Below are 12,673 nucleotides of genomic sequence, written 5' to 3' on the forward strand. Positions count from 1 at the left end.
CAGTCACACACACACACAATCATTACATTTTTAAAATGTGAGATGAAAATTTCAGATTTTGTTTAGTTCACTGCAAAAGCAGTAAGTACTTTATAAGATATACATGTTCTCATTCTGTAGAGATTTGTCTCTTATTTTAATTGTTCATTTTTGATCTGTAGATGCTCCAGGGATTATGGGATAGTTGGGATAAAATATTAGATAGACTAAAGACTCAGGCTGTACTGGTGGGAAGACAGCCAGGTGAGAGAGAAATCAAATCAGGATGAACTCTAAGGAAGGAGGGTGAGTAAACAGCTACATCGGAAAGATGATAGGAGTGACTATTTGTCAAAATTTCTAATATTGACTGTTTGTTGATCTTTCTGCCTGAGAATCCTACTGTGGCCATTCTTACTGATTTATCAAATCGATATCTTGCTTTGGAGATCTTTAAGGAGCATGGGCTGGCTTCATCTAAATCAACATTAACAAACTTCAAGCAGAATTTTGAATTTCACTTACTAGTGAGTTGGTTGCAAGATAGAGACAGTTCATTTGTCAAGTTTGGCCTCCTACAGGGTGATATTCTCACTCATGACTTCAAAGTAAATTTGACTCAGACTATTGGACAATGAACCAAGATTCTCATTAAATAAATCTGTTTTCTTGGCATTTCTGTGTTCTGCAAGTCACATTTTTATGTATGTGCCTGTGTAAATGTCATTATTTTTCATCTTCATAGATATCACACCTTGGAGACAAAAAAAAAAAATCGTGTCTTCATCCAATTTTATTCTTTTTTTTCTCTTTTGCACCTGTCTGCCATTTCCACTGCAGCATGGTTATAATACTTTCCCTTTTCATTTCCTCACTGTTGGGTCAGACCTCAGTGTAGAAGCCTTAAAATAAGGGCTAACATGACAATAAAAGTGCCCATGGAAATAAAACAAAAGGGAGAAAACATGAAAAGGACTTGAAAATAAAAGGATACAAAAGCACAGTGTGTGAAGGATGAGAATGTTGCAAAGATTATGGAGTTAAAAAAAAGTGTGATAATGTAATCTTAAAACAGTGAAGTGTTTTATTTTTTATTTTTTCATTTCATTTATATTTCGTTTTTAAAAAAGATTTTTATTAAACTATAGCTAACATACAATATTATATTAGTTTCAGGTGTATACCATAGTTATTCAACATTTATATACCTAAAGAAGTGATCACCATGATAAGTCCAGGAACCATCTGACACCTCACTATGCTATCATATTATTATTGACTACATTTCCTATGCAGTATATCATGTTCCCATGACTTATTTGTTTTATACCTAGAAATCTGAACCTCTTATTCCCCTTCATCTTCCCCCCCCCTTTTAAAAAATTTTCAATTAGAGTTAACATTCAATAATATTTTGTATTCATGAGTACGGAATAATGGTTAGATATTTGTATAATTTAAGAAGTGATCTCCTTGACTAGTCCATGAGTAGTACCCACCTGTCACTATCCATAGTTATTACCATATTATTGACTGTATTGACTATGCTTTACTTTATATTCCCATGACTATTTTTTAATTACCAATTTGTATTTTTAATCCCTTTACCTTTTTCGCCCTGCCCCTAGACCCCCTCCCATCTATTACCGTGATAAAGATAGTACCCATCTGACACCATACTTAATTATTACAATATTATTGACTGTATTCCTTATGCTATACCTCCCCATGAGTACTTTGTAACAACCAATTTGTACTTAATCCCTTCCCTTTTTTCACCCATCCCCAACTCCCCTCCCAACTAGCAACCATCAAAATGTTCTCTGTATTTATGAGTTTGTTTCTGTTTATTTTGTTCTTTAGATTCCACTTATAAGTGAAATCACATGACATTTGTCTTTCGCTGTCTGACTTACTACATTCAGCACAATTCCCTCTAGGTTCATCCATGTTGTTGCAGATGGCAAGATTTCATTCTTCTTTTCACAGCTGAGTAATATTCCATTGTATATATGTACTACCTCTTTTTTATCCATTCATCCATTCAGGTACATCCAGGTTGCCTTTATATGTTGGCTATTGTAAACAATGCTGCAATGAACATAACAGATGCACACATTCCCTCGAAGTAGTGTTTGGATTTCTTCAGATAAATACCCAGATGTGGGATTATGAGGTCCATCTTTGTCTCTTGTTATAGTCTTTGTTTTATAGTCTGTTTTGGCTGGTATGAGTATTGTTACCTCAGCTTTTTGTTTGTTTTCATTTTCATGAAATACCTTTTCCCCATGTCTTTACTTCAGTCTGTGTGTGTCTTTCAATGTGAAGTGAGTCTCTTGTAGGCAGCATATATAAGGGTTTTATTTTCTTATCCAATCAGCCACCCTATGTCTTTTGATTGGAGCATTTAATCCATTTATATTGAAAGTAATTGTTGATAGATGGATAGTTATACCATTTTATTTATTATTGTTATTATTATTATTATTATTATTTACATCTTAAAGAAGTCCCTCTAACATTGCTTGTAACACTGGTTTAGTGGTGATGAACTCTGTTAGCTTTTTCTTGTCTGAGAACATCTTTATCTTTTGATTCTAAATGATAGCTTTGCTGGGTAATCTTGATTATAGGTCCTTGCTTTTCATCACTTTGAATATTTTGTACCAATCCTGCTGGCCTGCAAATTTTCTGTTGAGAAATCAGCTGATAGTCTTATGCAATCTCCCTTGTAGGTAACTAACTGCTTTTTCTCTTGCTGCTTTTTAAGATTATCTCTTTGTCTTTAACTTTGGCATTTTAATTATGATTTGTCTTAGTGTGGGCCTCTTTGGGTTCATCTGGTTTGGGACTCTGTGTGCTTCCTGGGCTGGAATATCCATTTGTTTCACCAGGTTATGGGAGTTTTCCATCATTATTTCTTCAAATGGGTTTTCAGTTCCTTGCACTCTCTCTTCTCCTTCTGGTACCCCTATGATGTGAATGTTGGGATGCTTGATGTTGTCCCAGAGCCCCCTTAAACTCTCCTCATTTTTTTTTTGCATGCTTTTTTAATTTTGCTATTCTGATTGTGTTTTCTGCTACCTTATCTCTCAAATCGCTGGTTTGATCCTATGCTTCGTCTAATCTACTGTTGATTCCCTCTAATATATTCTTCATTTCAGTAATTGTATTCTTTATTTCTGACTGGTTCTTTTTTATGTTTTCCATCTACATTTTTATGTTTCCTATCTCTTCTTTAAAGTTTTCCCTGAGATCATTGAGCATCCTTATAACCAGTGTTTGGAGCTCTGTGTCTGGCAGATTACTTGTCTCTGTCTCTGTATTTTTAGTTCTTTTTCTGGAGCTTGTTCTGTTCTTTCATTTGAGACAAGTTTCTTTGTCTTCTCATTTTGGCTGCCTCCCTGTGTTTGTTTCTATGTACTAGGTAGGGCTACTATGTCTCCTGGTTTTAGTATAGTGGCCTTATGTAGTAGCTGTGCTGTGGGGTTCAGTGGTGCAGTCTTCCTTGTAACATGAGCTGTGCACTCCAGGTGTGTCCCTTGTGTGGGTTGTGTGTGCATTCCTGTTGTAGTTGATTGCTGTTTGAATGACAATGGGAGAGATTGACCCTTGGGCTCATTGGTTTTGAGGACTGGCCTGATGATAGCAGAGGAATTGTAGTTCAGTAGCTGAGTCTACAGGGTAGTATTTGCTTTAGCAGGGCTCTGATACCTGCCCAGTCGGCCCTTTGGGTGTGTCATTTTTAGAAGTGGTAAAGTGATGCTCCAGTTTGGTATGAAGCTGGTCACTGAGCTTGCCAGGCCTGGGGCCTCCTGGGAGGAGCCCCAGCACAGGCCAAGTTGAGCTGCAGCCTGTGTTCTGCCTGGGGCCACCTGGCAGTAACCACAAAGGAATCTGCAGGTGGCCTCCACTTACGTTGTGCTTGGAGGTGCTTTGAGAGGCCAAGCCACGAACCAAGTCTGGCTGTTGCTAGTGGCAGGGCTGTGGCTCCTCAGTCATAGGTACAGGATACATCAAAGTCAGATGCTGCTTGTTTGGGTTTTGTGAACCTTTGAGAGATTTTAGGAAAATCTGCAACATGAACCAAGGCAGGCCATTTATACAAAAAAGCCACTGTAAGTGGCATGGGTGTGCTGGAAAGTTGGGTAGGGTAGGATTTCAGAATTGCCAGGGTGGGGTGAACAAACAGTATTTGCCAGGTTGATGAAGACTGAGATATGGTGGCCACCTGTGTCTGCATGCTAGGAGGGAAGAGGGCTCAACAAAGAAACAGTGGCTTCTGCGAGCTTCTTCATCTGAGAGAAAGCTGCACCTCCAACCCTCATCCTGAAGTTCGACAACTCATTTTTTCCCTGGTGCCTTTCAAGTGGCTACTCTAAAGCTGGGGCTCAGAGTGAGTGCGTCTGTCCGTGAGTAAGTCCCTGTGTTGGGCCTTTAAGAGGAGTACCTGTGACTGCAGCCACGCTAGTCTCACTCAGCCACAATCTCCTTTGGTTTTCACAACCACCAGAAGTTGTGGGGACTTCTCTTCCTGGCACTGAAACCATGGGTTGGGGAGACTGGTGTAGTGTTGGGGCCCCTTGCTCCTATGGGGGAGGGCAACTTCTACAGCCTAGATATCCGATTCTTAATGGTCACACATGGGTATGGGTCAGCCTGTTCCATGTCTCCATCTCTCCTACCAGTCTGAAGGTGGCTTCTTCTGTATGTTCTTAGTTGTAGGGCTTCAGTTCAGCTAGATTTCAGGCAATTCTCAGTGATGGCTGTTTGTAGTTTAGTTGGAATTTTGATGTGGTCATGAGAGGAGGTAAGCACAGCTTACCTACTTTGACATCTTGACCAGAAATCTAAAAGTGAAATGTTTTAAATAAAAAGTTCCAGGGACATGAATTAAAAAGGAAAAAAATGAGGAAAGAATAATTTTTTTTTTTGGGGGGGGAATTTCATTACCTAAGAGAAGAATTTTCAAGCAAACCTATTACATTGTACTACAATCATGTTACAAAGTTTATTACTAAACACAGGGCACTATAAAAATAAACAATAGAGGACAGAAAATACATTTCCTCTTTCTCTTCATAAAGTGTGACTTTTGAACTGGTACAAACTCAACTTTAGTGGATACCATAACATTAATGGATGCCGACAGTGTAGAGAAGTGAATCTGCTATTACCCAGAACAAAGCTATCTTCCCAGAGCAATGTAAAGAATTATCTATGAATGTGTTTTTACAACAACCTTGTGGGCTATGGAAAGTGAACAGAATTTAGCAACAAATACAGGAACTTGGTCAGGGTTTTAATCTATAAATTAGAGAAAATGACATCTTTCTCTACTTACCTATAATGAGCCACACTTTGTATGTGATAGAATGTGATTACCTATATGAACAATGAACATAAGCCCTCTGGCAATTCCAATTTCAAGACACTGAATAGTAGAACTTATGGTTAGAAAAACCTGATAGTATTTGGTTCTGAGTTGGTAATACCAGAACATTTTGGAATGTTAAAGTTTATCAGTCATTGAATTTTTTCCCCCTATGAATTATACGAATCAAAATTCAGTATATACAAAAGGATAGTTAGTGAAGCGCTCATCAGCTAATTCTCCCCTTTTCATTGGTTCATTTATTCCTTCAGCACATACATATTTATTGAGCATATACTATGTGTAGTACAACTCTTCTGTTCTAGGGGGATTGTAGTGAACTACATGCAGTCTTTACTCTCAAGAATTCATTTTCCAGAGGTAACTGTTGCTACCAATTTCTTGTGTATTATTCTAGAGATTATACACACCCCCTCACACAAACACACATATGAAAGTCTGACAATTAAGTTCACGAACTCTTCCTAGAAAAAGTGCTACATACTTCATTGCTGAATATCACTATGATCTCCTTCGAAGTATACCCCTTGGGAAGCCGTGCATTGATGTCAGTGCTTAGTCTACCCTCCAAAGCAGTTTAGGAACTCTTTTTTTGGAATTGCCGTCAGAATTGTCATCGTATTACCCTTGATGTCCTGAATGTCATCAAAATGTCTTCCTTTCAATATTTTCTTTATCTTCGGGTAAAGAAAGAAGTCATTGGGGGCCAGATCAGGTGCGTAGGGAGGGTGTTCCAATACAGTTATTTGTTTACTGGTTAAAAAGTCCCTCACAGACAGTGCCGTGTGAGCCGGTGCATTGTTGTGATGCAAGAGCCATGAATTGTTGGCAGAAAGTTCAGGTCGTCTAACTTTTTCACGTGTCCTTTTCAGCACTTCCAAATAGTAAACTTGGTTAACGGTTTGTGCAGGTGGTACAAATTCATAATGAATAATCTCTCTGATATCAAAAAAGGTTAGCAACATTGTTACAACAAGTTCGCGAACTTAATTGTCAGACCTTGTGTGTCCTTTAAAAAGTTTTACACATAATATGTTCAGAAAGTACCATATTAATGGACATTTAAGTTCTGTTAAAATTTTTTCCGTTATACAATGATGTCCTCCAACCCTCCCATAACATTTGTAGGGCTCAGGGCATTAGTAAAAATGGAACCCCCACACAATGTGTCTAAATATTTAAAAGTTATAAATCAAGCTCACAACTATTAATGAACATATGTCCTATCCCTTTACTTTGATAAATATATTTCTATAACATAAAATGGAAAAATGTGCATAAGGTTATGTAACTGGAAGTCGGTAAAATATACACGGTGGAATTTAATTATTATTGTTTGGGTATTCTGGTGATGGGTTAATGATATTTGAGTTGAAAATAAAAATAAAGCATATAATTCCTAATTCAGTATGTATTCTATAAAATTTATTTTTCTTCCTTTCATTTTAGCAAAATTACTAATTATGTTATCTTAATCAAGATTTTCTTATAATTCTGTTCTATTGACAAGAATGATTTTAGGATCGAACATATAATTCTCTTCAGAGTGTACATTTTCATCAAAATATAAATTAATATGTATACAATATCAATGAATTAAAATTAATTTTTATGTCCTCAGAAAATTAATTAAAAAATAGCCATATGAATGTAAAAGTAAAAAGAAAATTTTAATAATTGAATATCAATAATAAATAAAATTAAATATAGCTACATTTCTTGCATATTTTCTGAAATCTAAATCTCATTTAATATTTTAATTACAAATATTAATAAAATGCTAATTTTTGTATTAGTGAAACATTTTAATTTACATTAAATCTCATTTAATAGACTAGTAAAGCTTCAGTTGTGTTCAAAGTCCATCCAGTGGCCAAGTTGTAAGGAATACATATGCCACAACTAAAAGTAATATTAATTGTTTCCATTGGACAATGTTCTTCAGCATCATAATTTGAACATAAAAAAAAAATACCCAAACAAAGCAAGAAAATGTATGATCAGATTTATTGTAAAAAAGAATGCAAGAATCTACTGTATTCCTGACATCTGAGGGGAATGTTTGACAAGTTATTAGTATGTATTTGCTTTAAGTAAATACTTCCACAACCCACATCTTTTCTGTTCTCCAAAGCAGTGGTCATTTCTGATGCTGGCAGGGGCATGACCCACCAATTTCTACCATATTTATAAAAAGTTGCCTTTTGCTATGAACACACAGGGCAAAAAATGTGGAGAAGTTTTCCTTGGGACCTGAACAGTGTTAAGCATATGAATGGATATTTAGGGTTTCAGTTTGCATTATGTTGTGCTGAGTGCCAGATTCTGTGTGACAAAGATGCTCTTGTATTCTTTAACAAATCTGTTGTGTAGATGTAATAAATAGAGCCTTCTCAGTCAAAAGAGACCCCTTTGGCCCACATCAAAGATTTCATAATGTAGGGAATATCTCCAAACATATGGCATTTTATTTATAGTATCTATAGCATTAATTCCTTAGAAATCCAATTGTATCAAAGGGTATAAACATTTTAATTTCTGAAAGACAGTGCCAAATTGCTGTCCTTAGTAATTGTGGCAATTTACAGTCTCATCAGAAATGTAAGAAAATGGCTGTGTTCCAGCATCGTTATTATCAAAGTGTTTTATCACACATTACTGATCTTTGCCAATCTTTTAGGTGAAAAATAATATCTAGTTATAATGTGAATTTACATTTCTCTTATTATGGGCCAGGTGAACAGCTTTTCAAGTATTTATGCTGCTGTTTATATTTTCTGTCTAGTAAACTGTTCATATCTCTTGCCCATTTTTCTATTGGGTTATTCACCTTTTGCTTACTGATTTGTAGGTGCTTTTCATATATTAGAAAAATTAAAGATGTCATCAAAATTGCAGGGTGAGGTGAGCCTCTGTAAATCTCCCCTAGAATTTACAACAAATTGAACAACTATAACTCCACAAAGGACTCCCTGCACAGCAGACAGGCAAGATGAAGAGACCCACTACAGAATTCACCTAAAAGTGGGTGAGTCACGTGAGCGGGGGAGGAGGGAATGGAGAAGTGCGGAGACAGAGCTGCACAGGTGCAGGATGCAGACCTAGCTCAGTGCTCCGAACTCACCGCATCCCGGAACTACTGTAGCTGCGGGAGAGGGAAGAACTCGGACTGCTAGGGCTCCGTTTATGGCCCACAGGGCTGAGGGGACAGCATATAACACAGCTGAACCCAATGCTCACAGCAGAGACCTCGGAGAAAAGACTGAGGGAAGAAGGCTGAAAACAGTGGTTTAAGCCCTCACTGCCACAGAAAATGGACAGCTTAGGCACTGAGAATAGCCGCACCCTCCCTACCCTCCCAGAGCTTGCCCCACCCCCACCTGCCTAGTGCTAGAAGCAGAACAGTAGTGGTATCAGATCAAAAGAACAGAATATTTGCTGTTCTGAGAACTGTGGTCCTCAGACACAGATTTGCAGCCCAACTAGTTCTGGCAAAGGAGAGGGAGCTGTGGAAGCAGGACTGGCTGTGGTGGTGGTCGCAGCCATTGCTCTGGGTCACAACTCACAACCCACCCCGCCCCTGGCCCCACCTATCTGGGTGGATCCCTGCAGGAGTAAACAGAACTGCTGAAACATACGGGCTCTGAATCTGGTGCAGGAAGAGTTTTGGAACTTCAAAAGCTGTCTGCATACCCACATGGACACTGCGCCCTGTGACCCAGGTGAATTATTAATAGAGGAGAAGCCTGTCTCCCAGGGAATCCCCCCATTGTGTGAGAAGCTGGAATAGTGCAGAGAAAACATAGCACTACAGTGTGAGAGAGAAAAAAAGGCTGCAGTCGGAGAGAAAATAAAACATTCTACCAACAAGTACTGGAAAACAAAACAAAGACCTCTTCCTATCAACCTGTTGTAAAGACACTCCTGTAATGTCTAGGAAGAGAACTAATAAATCAGTAATTGCCATAAATAACCAAGGCAACAAGACAGCTCAGAAAGAAAGTGAAAAGTCTCCAGAAAAGGAACTTAAAGATATGGAAATATGTGACTTAAATGACACAGAATTCAAGACTGCAGTTCTTAGAAAACTCAACGAGATGCAAGAAAACACAGAAAAGCAGTTTAATGAAGTAAAACACAATCAAAGAACAACATGAATATTTTACGAAACAGATTGAAATTTTAAAAAAGAACCAAATAGAATTTCTGGAGATTAAGAACTCAACAGAAGAAATTAAGAATGAAATAGCCAGCTTAGGAAGTAGAGTTGACCAGATGGAGGAAAGAATCAGTGACATCGAAGATAGAAACCTGTAAATTACACAGATGGAAGAAGAAAGAGACTTGAGACTTAAAATAAATGAAAGAACTCTACAAGAACTTTCTGACGCCACCAGAAAGAGCAATGTAAGAATAATGGGCATACCAGAAGGAGAAGAAAGAGAGAAGGGAACAGAGAGTATATTCAAACAAATCATTGATGAGAACTTCCCAAACTTGTGGACAGAACTGGATCCTCGAATCCAAGAAGCAAATAGAACACCTAATTACCTCAATCCCAACAGGCCTTCTCCAAGGCACATTGTACTGAAGCTGTCTAAAATCAACGACAAAGAAAGAATCCTCAAGGCAGCCAGGGAAAAGAAGACGCGGTAACCTACAAAGGAAAGCCCATTAGTTTATCAACAGATTTTTCAGCAGAAACTCTACTAGCCAGGAGGGAGAGGAACCAAATATTCAAACTATTGCAAGAGAGAAATTATGAGCCAAGAATAATATATCCAGCAAAGATATCCTTTAGATATGAAGGAGGAATAAAGACCTTTCCAGACACACAGAAGCTGAGGGAATTTTCTAATACACAACCTGCACTACAAGAAATACTAAAGGAGGCTATTCGATCACCATCAACTGGGACAATTTGTGGCAACCGAAACATAAAAAGGGGGAGAGTAAAAGCCTGAACCGGAATATGGGAATGGAGAAAGTAAGCGTGCTGAAGAAGGAATACTCTAAATATCAAACTTTCTTTTACATAAACTTAAGGGTAACCACTCAAAAAAAAATCCAGAACTGAAATATATACTGTAATAAAAGAAGAAACAGAGGGAAACATCATAGAATACCACCATACAGAAATAATAGACAACAACAAAAAGGCAAAGAAACAATGGAGACACAGCTTTACTAGAAAACTAAAGATAGAATGACAGGAGCTCCTCACATATCAATAATCACCACAAATGTAAATGGACTGAACTCACCAATAAAAAGGCACAGAGTAGCAGATTGGATCAAAAAACTAAACCCAACCATATGCTGTCTCCAAAGAGACATATCTCAGCTACAAGGACAAGCATAGACTCAAAGTGAAAGGGTGGAAATTGACACTTTAAGCAAATGGTATCCAGAGAAAATCAGGTGTATCCATAGTGATATCAGATGAAACACACTTCAGTGTAGAAAAGGTAACAAGAGACAAAGATGGACATTTCATAATGGTAAAGGGGACTATACAACAAGAAGACATAACAGTCATCAATATTTATGCCCCCAATCAGGGAGCACTGAAATATACCAAGCAACTACTAACAGAACTAAAGGGAGAAATTGACCAAAACACAATCATACAAGGGGACTTAAATACATCATTGACAGCTATGGATAGATCATCCAAACAGAAAATAATGAAATATCAGCCCTAAATGACACATTAGGTGAAATGGACATAATTGACATTTACTGAGCACTTCATCCTAAAACATCAGAGTATACATTTTTTTCTAGTGTACATGGAGCATTCTCAAGGATAGACCATATATTGGGACATAAAATCAGCCTCAGCAAATTTAAGAAGATTGAAATCATACCAAGCATATTCTCTGATCACAAGGCTTTGAAATTGGATATCAACTACAAAAAGAAAGCAGGAAAAAACACAAATACATGGAGATTAAACAACATACATTTAAAGAATGACCAGGTCAAAGAAGAAATTAGAGGAGAGATCAAAAGATACGTAGAAACAAATGACAATGAAAATACATCCTACCAAAATGTTTGGGATGCAGTGAAAACAGTTTTAAGAGGGAAATTTATATTATTACAGGCCTATCTCAAGAAACAAGAAAAATCCTAAATAAATAACCTCATGTTACACCTTAAAGAACTAGAAAAAGAAGAACAAATGAAACCCAAGGTGAGCAGAAGAAAGGAAATAACAAAAATCAGAGCAGAACTAAATGAAATAGAGAACAAAAAGACAATAGAAAAAATTAATGTGACAAAGAGCTGGTTCTTTGAAAAGATTAACAAAATTGACAAACCCTTGGCTAGATTCACTAAGATAAAAAGAGAGAAGACACTAATTAACAAAATCAGAAATGAAAAAGGGGAAGTTATCACGGACACCACAGAAATACAAAGGATCATCCAAGAATATTATGAAGGACTATATGCCACCAAATTCAATAACCTAGAAGAAATGGACAATTTCTTAGAAACATATAGTCTTCCTAGGCTGAACCATGAAGAACTGGAAAATCTAAACAGAACGATCACCAGTAACAAAATTGAATCAGTCACCTAAAACCTTCCCAAAAGTAAAAGTCTGGGACCAGATGGCTTCACTAGTGAATTCTACCAAACCTTTAAAGAGGATCTAATGCCAATCCTGCTCAAAATCTTCCAAAAAATTGAAGAAGAGACAGTACTCCCTAACTCATTTTATTCGGCCAACATTACCCTGATACCAAAACCTGGTAAGGACAACACAAAAAAAGAAAACTACAGACCAATATCTCTGATGAATACAGATGCAAAAATCCTAAACAAAATTCTAGCAAATCGAATACAACAATGCATTAAAAAGATTATTCATCACGACCAAGTGGGCACAAAGATGGTTCAACATCCGCAAATTCATCAATTTGATACATCACATAAACAAAATAAAGGACAAAAATCATATAATTATATCAATTAATGCAGAAAAAGCATTTGACAAGATACAACATCCATTTATGGTTAAAACACTTAATAAAATAGGTATAGAAGGAAAATACCTTAACATAATAAAGGCCACATATGACAAACCCTCAACTAATCTCATAATTAATGGTGAAAAACTGAAGCCCTTTGCTCTATGTTCAGGAACACGACAGGGCTGTCCCCTATCACCTCTGCTTTTCAACATAGTGTTGGAAGTCCTTGCCAGAGCAATCAGACAAGAGAAAGAAATAAAAGGCATCCAAAATGGGAATGAAGAAGTTAAATTGTCACTCTTTGCAGATGACATGA

Source organism: Rhinolophus ferrumequinum, chromosome 10, assembly GCF_004115265.2.
Source record: "Rhinolophus ferrumequinum isolate MPI-CBG mRhiFer1 chromosome 10, mRhiFer1_v1.p, whole genome shotgun sequence".
NCBI classification, from domain to species: Eukaryota; Metazoa; Chordata; class Mammalia; order Chiroptera; family Rhinolophidae; genus Rhinolophus; species Rhinolophus ferrumequinum.